Genomic DNA, 9054 nt, shown 5'->3' with positions numbered 1-9054 from the left:
ACATTTTCCCAATAACAGATGTTAGGCTGACTGGCCTATAGTTTCCTGCTTTTTGTCGTCCTCCCTTCTTGAACAGGAGCATCACATTAGTGGTTTTCCACTCTGCTAGGACCCTCCCGAAATCCTGTGAGTTCGGGAATATTTCGACCTTTGTCTCCACTATCCCTGCAGCTACTTCCTTTAAAATCCTTGGATGCAGGCCATCAGGTCCTGGTGACTTGTCTGCCTTTAGTCCCATTAGTTTCTCAAATACTTTGTCCCTTGTGATAGAGACTGTTACAAGATCTTTCCTCCCATTAGCTCCTTGCTTATCTGATATCTTTGGAATGTTTATAGTGTCCTCCACTGTGAAGACTGATGCAAAATATTGGTTTGAATTATGTGCCATTTCCCTGTTCCCCATTATCAGTTTTCCAGTGCATCCTCTAAGAGTCCCAAGCTCTCTTTAGCTACTCTCTTTTTATACACCTGTAGAAGCTCTCATTGTTTGTTTTTATATTTCTTGTCAATTTACTTTCACAATAAATTTTCTCCCTCTTTATTAGCTTTTTAGTGCTGCTGGTTCCTAAGAAATTCCCAATCCTCTGGCCTACCACTAGTTTTCACCGCTTTGTATGCTTTCGTTTTTGATTGGATACTCTCCTTGATCACCATTGTTAACCACGGGTGGTTCATCCTTCTCATTGAGCCCTTCTTTTTGACCAGGATAAATTTGTGCTGAGCCTTATGAAATATCTGCTTAAATGTCTGCCACTGCTGATTCACTGACCTTCATCTTAGCCTATTTTCCCAGCCCGCTTTAGAAAACTCTTTCTTCATGCCACTGTAATTGCCTTTATTTAAGTTGAGGACATTGGTTTGAGACCTGAGCTTCTCGCCCTCAAACTGAATTTGAAATTCCACCATATTGTGGTCGCTACCCCCTAGAGAATCCTTAACTACGAGATCTCTTATTAATCCCACCTCATTACACATTACTAGATCTAAAATAGCCTGTTCCCTGGTAGGCTCTGCAACGTATTGCTCTACAAAACAATCCCTGATGCTCCACAAATTCATCTTCCATGTTACCCCTGCCAAACTGATTTGTCCAATCAATGTGTAGATTAAAATCGCCCATGACAATTTTAGCACCTTTCTTACACACTTCCATTATTTTCTGATATATACTTTGTCCTACAGTGAGGCAACTCTTCGGGGGCCTATAGACAACTCCCACCCATAACTTCTGCCGCTCGCTATTCTTTATTTGATTCCACTGATTCCACATCATGATCTATTGCATCTAAATCACTACTCACCACCACACTGATACCTTCTTTCATTAACAAAGTTACCCCACCTCCTTTTCCTTTTTGCCTATTTTTCTGGAATGTCGAATACCCTTAAATATTGAGTTCTCAGTCTTGGTCGACCTGCAACCATGTCTCTGTAATAGCTATAAAGTCATATCCATTTATTTCTATTTGTGCTGTCAACTCATCTTCTTGTTACAAATGCTGAGTGCATTCCGATGAAGAGCCTTAAGCTTTGACTTTTTACCATTATTACTCATTCTGGTTCTAATTTCTGCTGCACTCTTCTGCTTACATCTTCTGTCCCTTCCTTTCACACTTTGATTATCATTCGCCTCTTCACCACGCTGCACCTCTGCTCTGTTGTTTCTTTTCGATTTTTTAAACTTCCCTTCAATTGAACCCTTCCCCCCAACTAATTAGTTTAAAGTCCTATCTACAACCCTAGTTATACAATTCACCAGGACACTGGTCCCAGCATGATTCAAATGAAGCCTTTCACAACAGAACAGCTCTCTCTTTCCCCAGTACTGGTGCCAGTGCCCCATGAATCAGAACCCATTTCTCCCACACCAATCTTTGAGCCATGCATTTACCTCCCTAACCTTATTTATCTTATGCCAATTTGCACGTGGCTCCAATAGTAACCCGGAGATTATTACCTTTGTGGTTCTGCTTTTTAGTTTAGCCCTGAGCTATTAGTAGTCCCTCGGCAGAACCACCACCACCACCACCACCACCACCACAACCACCAACCACCAACCCCCCCCCCCCACCCACCTCCACCCCCACCTTGATTGGCTTTCTGTACCCTCCTGTCCCTGACCATGGACCAAATTTGATGTAATTAATCTAAGAGATGTGACTGCCTCCTGAAACACAGTGTCCAGGTAACTCTCCCCTTCCCTGATGTGTCGCAGCATCCGCAGCTCAGACTCCAGCTCATCAACTCTGAGCCGAAGTTCCTCAAGCAGTCAACACTTGCTGCAAGTGTGGTCACTGTGGATCACATTGGCGTCCACCAACCCACATGCTACAGCTGCAACACATCACCTGCCCAGCCACCTTTATTCTATTTAATTAATTAATTTGTATGTTAAGTATTTTAAAAGAGAATTTCTGAACTGTACTCTTCAGCTGTAATAACATCTCTTGATTTAAACCACTTGGCCAATCAAAAGAGACAAGGAAGCGATACCCACCAATCATGTGTACCTGTTTTGCCTTGGCGTCACACTTCAGTTCTGACAGGTAGAAACAGATAGAACGGGCTGTCTGCCCGGTTTATATCTCCTGCTGCCACTGCCCTTCTCACGCGGGGCCACTCTCCGTGTCCTCAGCTCACCTTGCTATTTGAAACTGAAAATCCTGGCTCTCCTCCCACTGTTTAAACCTGAAAATCCCAGCTCTCCTCTCACTGCTTAAATATAAAAATCCCGGCTCTTTTCTCACTGTTTTAAACTGTGAAAATCCTGGCTCCCCTCTCACTGTTTTATACTGTGAAAATCCCAGCTTTCCTCTCGTTGTTTTAAACAATTTCCCGGCTTTTCTCTTGCTGGTTCAAACTGTGAAAATCCAGGCTCTCCTCTCAGTTTTTTAAACTCATTACCTCACCCTCACACGCTCACCACTGTTGCAAGCCTCACACACACATCTCCTGGATTCCACATGTTCTGCTTGCGGAGGATTCAGATGTAAACTTCAATAGGGCAGTGTATAGAAAAGGCTGATGATCACACACATACAACAACTTGGTGCATTGACAGGCCTCTGAGAAAGCTTGCTGTAACTGTCAATGGACATGGAGGATTTCTAACTGCAACTTGGGATAAGGCTTATGGATAGCTTGGAGTCCATCCTTTCAAGTGTGGAAGTCGTGGCAAATTCCATGAGAACACTTGCAGTCCTGACTATGATGCAACATCTGAGCTTCTATTGTAGCACAAGCAGGAGCTACCCAATGTCTGATTACTGCCATGGAAGCTCAGGCCGAGGTCTTCCAAGCTCAAATTGCTGCCTTCATAACTGCAGGCATCAGTGTTGAAAGGGCTTGCAGCATCCCACAGTGGTCCAGCAACCTATGCTCCAGCAGTTCACTGCTGGGGTGGGAGGGGGGATGTGGGGGGTGCGCTGTCCAGAGGCACAATGGAGCTTGAACCTGCTGTCCTTTGCCAGGATGACGGTATTCGTCTTCCCAGCACTGCCACTCCATCAGCACCCTTGCTCCTAGCTGTCAGCCAGCCAGCCCAGACTGCTGCTGAACATCCTGTGGTGGTGCAGTCTGAAGCCAGAACCTCAAGGTTCAGAGCTGTTCAAGATCATCCTCCAAGGCCATCTGCCATTGAAAGTCAGCTGCCTCCCACCAGCCATTGCTGCAGCCATTGGGGGAGCAGTGGGTCGGGGCACTTCGAGAGGCAGAGGCACACAGGAGACAGGCACTGAGGAAATGCAGAAGGGAGATTAGTTGACATTTGTATGAAATATTGGAATTGTTTTGATTTTGATAAAGTTGGTTTGGAATGTTTGTTTTGTTGTGGCTTAGTCAGTAGCATTTTGGCCAAGAATATCATGTAAAGGTCAATATTGGAAGGAAGGTGTGGGACTGCCAGGGAATGGGGAATTGGGGTGGAATTCACTGTATTTGCAGTTGGATGTGCCAATCATTGACAGCTCAGACAGAATGGGCTATCTGGATTTCCTTCTCCCTTCCCTTATCGTCCTCCTGTCTCTTTGAACAGTTATTCCTTCTCCGTGTAGCCTGCGCTCATTCTCCCTGTAATCCTGCAGGTCAAGAGGTATATGAGCCACAGCATCCATCACTGGGAGCAATTAGTGTGAGCAGCGCTCTTGCAAGTTAAGACCAAGGGCCAGATTTTTGTGAAGGAGATGGGAAGTGAGAGTCAGGGAAGTTCCCGACTCAGCAAGCCCTTCTTCGTTAAAGAGCCTCTGCCTGCCATATTTTTGTTCAATGTGGCAGGGGTGGGATGGAGTCAGGGCTGACACCACCAGAGGCAGGCCTGAGATGGCAACAGAGGTGGGTGGATGGCAAGGCTGCCAGAATAGACTGCCCACCTCCCATTGCTGGGACATTGGCACAGTTGTAATCATGACTGTCAGGCTCTCAAGCCTACCTATCTTGATCCAGGCCATGCACCCTCCATTCCGCTGTATTCCCCATGCCTCTCCATGCCCCCTCATATACCCCATTCCTCTTTCATTTTTCCTACATACCCACTCTCCTAGCATCCACCAAGTATAGAACCACTGAGCCTCTGGCAAGTCTGACATGCACATGAAACTAACACAATAAGAAAAAAGACTTTGGAAATCTCCTGTGAGAAAAATGAACTTCTCAGCTTACAACTTCATAAAAGTATAAATCAGCCACAACTATTCATAGTATCAATGACAAAACACTTTTATCCACTTCACACCTCTTAATCTAGTATAAATAAACACACAGATGTTGACAAACTACACAAAAGGAAGATCAAGGTAATAGAGATATTACCTTAGTAATATTACAAGGTAATAGAGATTTCGATCAAAAAAAGCTTGCAATCATCTGAAGCTGCGTCAATGTTGCCTGCTGAGCTAAGTGCATTAGCTTGGAGCTCAGCCGAAGCATTCATAATGAGGCCATCTAGAAAAAACAGAGATGTCTGGCGATCTGTTCTATCTGCTTCTTTGTTGTCAGATGCCCTTAAGTAGACCTGAAGTTTTATTGGGGCTGGCAGGAAGATTTCAGGGGTAGGCTGGGCTCACCCTGCTTGGGTCTTGGGGGAGGCACCTCCACCATGAACCCCCTTTCTACATCAGATGGCCACCCCAACGTCTGCCCCCATGGGTGTTCCTGCATCCTCTTGCCTCTCCATCAAGACCCTCCAACCCTGCTCCCCACACTAGTCCCGCAGACCTCACCTCCCCATCCCACTGGACTACAGAGCTGCTGGCTAATCTGATTGGCCAGCAGCTCTCTGAGGTGAAACTTCAGCCTCAGCAAGAGGTGGAAGTCCAATCTCCAAATAGCTGCGTGACTCATGTGAATGGCAAGGATGCATTTATAGCCAACTACCTCCAAGTGATGGGGTGGCAAACACTGAAAATTCCTACCCCTGTGCTCCAAATCCTGCTGGACCCACAGCTAAACTATTCCAATATAGCCACAACACCAGCATCTACCCAACAAAGTGGAAAATTGCCCATAAATGTCCTGTCCACAAAAAAAGGACAAATTTAATCTGTCCAATTACCACCCCATCAGCTCACTGTCATACATCAGCAAAGTGATGGAATATAGATCATTGATAGAAAGATGATTGGTTTGTTGTAGGTGCAAAATTGTGATGACAATGCAAATAAAACAAGTAATGATAATTCATAACAGTTATAGGCAATAATGGGGGGAGATGATGGCATCGCGGTGATCGCATTGGACTAGTTATCCAAAGGTACAGGTAAATTCTCCAGGGACATCACAGCAGCTGGTGGCATTTAAATTCAGTTAATAAATCTGGAATTAGAAGCTAGTCTCAGTAATGGCGACCGTGACAATTATCATCGCTTGTCGTAAAAACCCATCTGGTTCGTAAATGCCCTTTAGGGAAGGAAATCTGTCCTCCTTACCTGGTCTGGCCTACATGTGTAATGTGGCTGACATTACAGCAATGTGGTTGACTGCCCTCTGAAATGGCCCAGGAAGCCACTCAATTCAAGGGCAATTAGGGATGGGCAACAAATGCTGCGGCCCTGCTAGTGACACTAACATGCCAAGAAAGAATAAAGAAAAATAAAACCATTAAAATAAAAAATAAAGTGTAAAATAATAAAAGAATTGCACAATTAAGGTCATTTCAGTGCGCTCCGGAAGGGTGAGTACCATGTCGGCCTTGGCCATTTGATCCAGAATGTTGCCTTAGCCTTTAAGCCCCCCGCACTCTCACGTCTTGCTGTCATTACTGCATTAGGCGTTTGGCGCACGCTGGGTGGGCAAACAGATAATGACCATCAGCCTTAGTGGTTGAGGAGAAGATGGGTTCTCCCCGCAGCATATGTTGGTGTTTGTGGCATTTGAGTAGTCTGGGGGTAACCTGCAAGGGAGGCTGCTAGACACATATTCAGAACTCCAACACATGTCTTATTGATAGTGATGAAAAGGTGCAAGGGGAGCCTCAAGGCATTGTGGCCAAGTGCCATCTGCTGGCATCGGCGCCGCACCTAGTTGCACCTCCTTCCCAAGGGCGCTAAGACCCGTGTGTTATTCAAAGTGATGGATGCCGAATGTGTCCAAGGTGGCCGTTAGGGGAGGGGGTTGGGAGCAGCCGTACTATCTTCTGGGGACTGATCACCAGTAGTGTGGACAGGAGCCAGTGGAGGCCTCAGGTGGGTCACTGTGGCAGGGGTGCAGCGTGTGCGTGCAGAGTACATGAGCGATCAGCCCCAATAAACCCTCTTCTCTGTTCTGCATGCAAAAAGTCAACACAATCTGTGGGAGCGCCAGAGGACTGGAGGTGGGCACGCCCTGCTCTAGTGCCTCACAACATTTGAGAAGCAGGTCATGGAGCTGGGAAGGAGGCAGGAGGCCAGGCCGGCCGGGGGTGGTGAGGCTGGGGTCCAGTGGCCAGTTATTTGAGGTCCACAGTCCCATCCAGTCTGTCTGCCCACCATCCAAACCACTGATGCTTGCTGCAATCATTAATGCTGCAACACTGCTCATTCACAGACTGAGACACTCTGACGTGTGGGTCATACACAAAGGTCTCTCGTCCCCTTGAGGAATCGCGTCTCCACCACCTTCCAAAGTCACCCTATCCCATTTGTGACCACCATCACTATGGCCTAAAATGCCATGGCATCGCTGCTGCACAGCCAAAGACTTATTGCATCTTAGGGGGTTTGGGACCTCCACCATCCTTTCAGCCAGTGCGCCCCACATTATTCTGTCCAAAAGGTCCTCAGCACCTCAGCTGTGAACCTCATGGCACTCAGCTTAAATAAATGCCACCATGTTACTCATCTCTGCACCAAGGGGCAATGTTGCCTTCTGCCCACCCGGTCTATGCCCCTCCTAACGGTATCAAGATCAATAATGTGATCTCTCAATCTCCTATGATCCACGGCAAATGTCGCAAGTGTTTGCGATGTTTCCTCAGCCCTGCAACTATCCAGGCAGGTACCTCTGCACTCTCCCCACTCCAATGGTACATAACATGCCAAGTGGCATTCCTGAGGCCATCTGACCAGCCTGTCTGTATGCGCGTCTAATAGTTGGGGCTCCTCGTGACTCATTTCCTCCCCTCCAATGTTCGTCTCCTTAGGGTCTTGAAGGGCGAGCGACTTATGAGGCTGGGGGGGAAAGTGATGAAAGGTTGAACTGACTTTACGCTAACTGATGCACTGTCCTTGTTGTTAATTTCAGCATCACCGCCGCACGGCCGCCCCCAGAGACACCGCAGCCCCCCTCCACACCTGAGGTCCAACATGTGCAACTTGCAGCACATCAATTCAGCCAGCCAGGCACCAGCGCAGACACATACACCTCGGTGGGGACTTTACCGTCGGCTAGTGTCCCGGGTCACAGCGAGAGGGCACATCACAATTGCTGGCGGAGATGGTAGGGACAGAGAGTGCCAATGGCGCCAGCAGCCGGAGGGCTGCCGGGGACGAGGCACATGCTGAGTCCAGCACTGATAATGTGCCTCTGGAGTTGTCACCAATGCAGCAGCTGCAGGACAGGTGGCAGGAAGTGTGTTTGCATCTGGCAGGGTTGCATGAGGGTATGCTTCAGTTGGTCTCTGCGATGGAAGAGATCAGGCAGAGTGCACATGAAGGAATGAACCTCAGGGCAGAGCTTCAGGCTTCCTCCACTGAGAGATTGACGACTCTCATGGAGAGGGGGTTCAATCGGATGGAAAATCTTCTGATTGGGTTACGCTCTGACCTGCAAGCCCTCACACCGGACTGGCCACAGGTGGTCATTCCCAATGTGGGAGATGTTGTGGGCACCAAGCATCGGCATTGGTGCCCTTGCATCTGCGGTGAGCAGGGAGGTCGAAAGGGACCTCACATCGGCGCATCAGATGCCTGTTGTCGCTGCGAGTTCCTCTCAGGGCGCTCCGGATGAGGGCAGCAGCTCCTCCACCCCTCTGTCAGTGACCATTGCATCCGTTGAGGCTGCGACAACTAGGAGGTGCCAGTTCTGGAACTGACCACTCCCTCCCAGGCGGGACAAGCACAGCTCCACAGGTCAGTGGATGCCCACCAAGGTCATCGACGCCAACAGGACAGCAGAGTCAGCAGGCTGTCTGACAAGACACTCCGAGTGATGGGGTGGCACCTAGATGTAGCATCCGCAAACATAAGTATAAGGCACGTTAGGCACTCCACGGGTATGTCACTGGTGATTTTGTGTTGGCCTTAGAATAGGGAACAAAATTCTTCTTATTGCAATGGAGAATTCTGTGTTATTTCTTTGGACATAATAAAGTTCACTTTTCTGACCATGGCTGAGGGTGTTTCCTTTGTGGTGCATTTTTCTTTTTCACAGACATATCATGAGTGTTTGAGTGGACATTGATGTTTCTGTACTAAGCCCTTAGTTGCAGCTGATGAGGTGGAAGATGTAGCACCTAAGTGCCACGTGTAGAAGCGCCAGGCAATGCTCTTCCTGCTGATCCATGCGTGTGGAGCTCGCTGAAGGTTCTTTGGATTAAATTTTCCCAGGGGTTCCTGCCTCCTTGGCGTAACAGCAGGTCAGTGT

The sequence above is a fragment of the Carcharodon carcharias genome, chromosome 12, assembly GCF_017639515.1.
Source record: "Carcharodon carcharias isolate sCarCar2 chromosome 12, sCarCar2.pri, whole genome shotgun sequence".
NCBI classification, from domain to species: Eukaryota; Metazoa; Chordata; class Chondrichthyes; order Lamniformes; family Lamnidae; genus Carcharodon; species Carcharodon carcharias.
Note: the sequence above shows the minus strand (reverse complement) of the source record.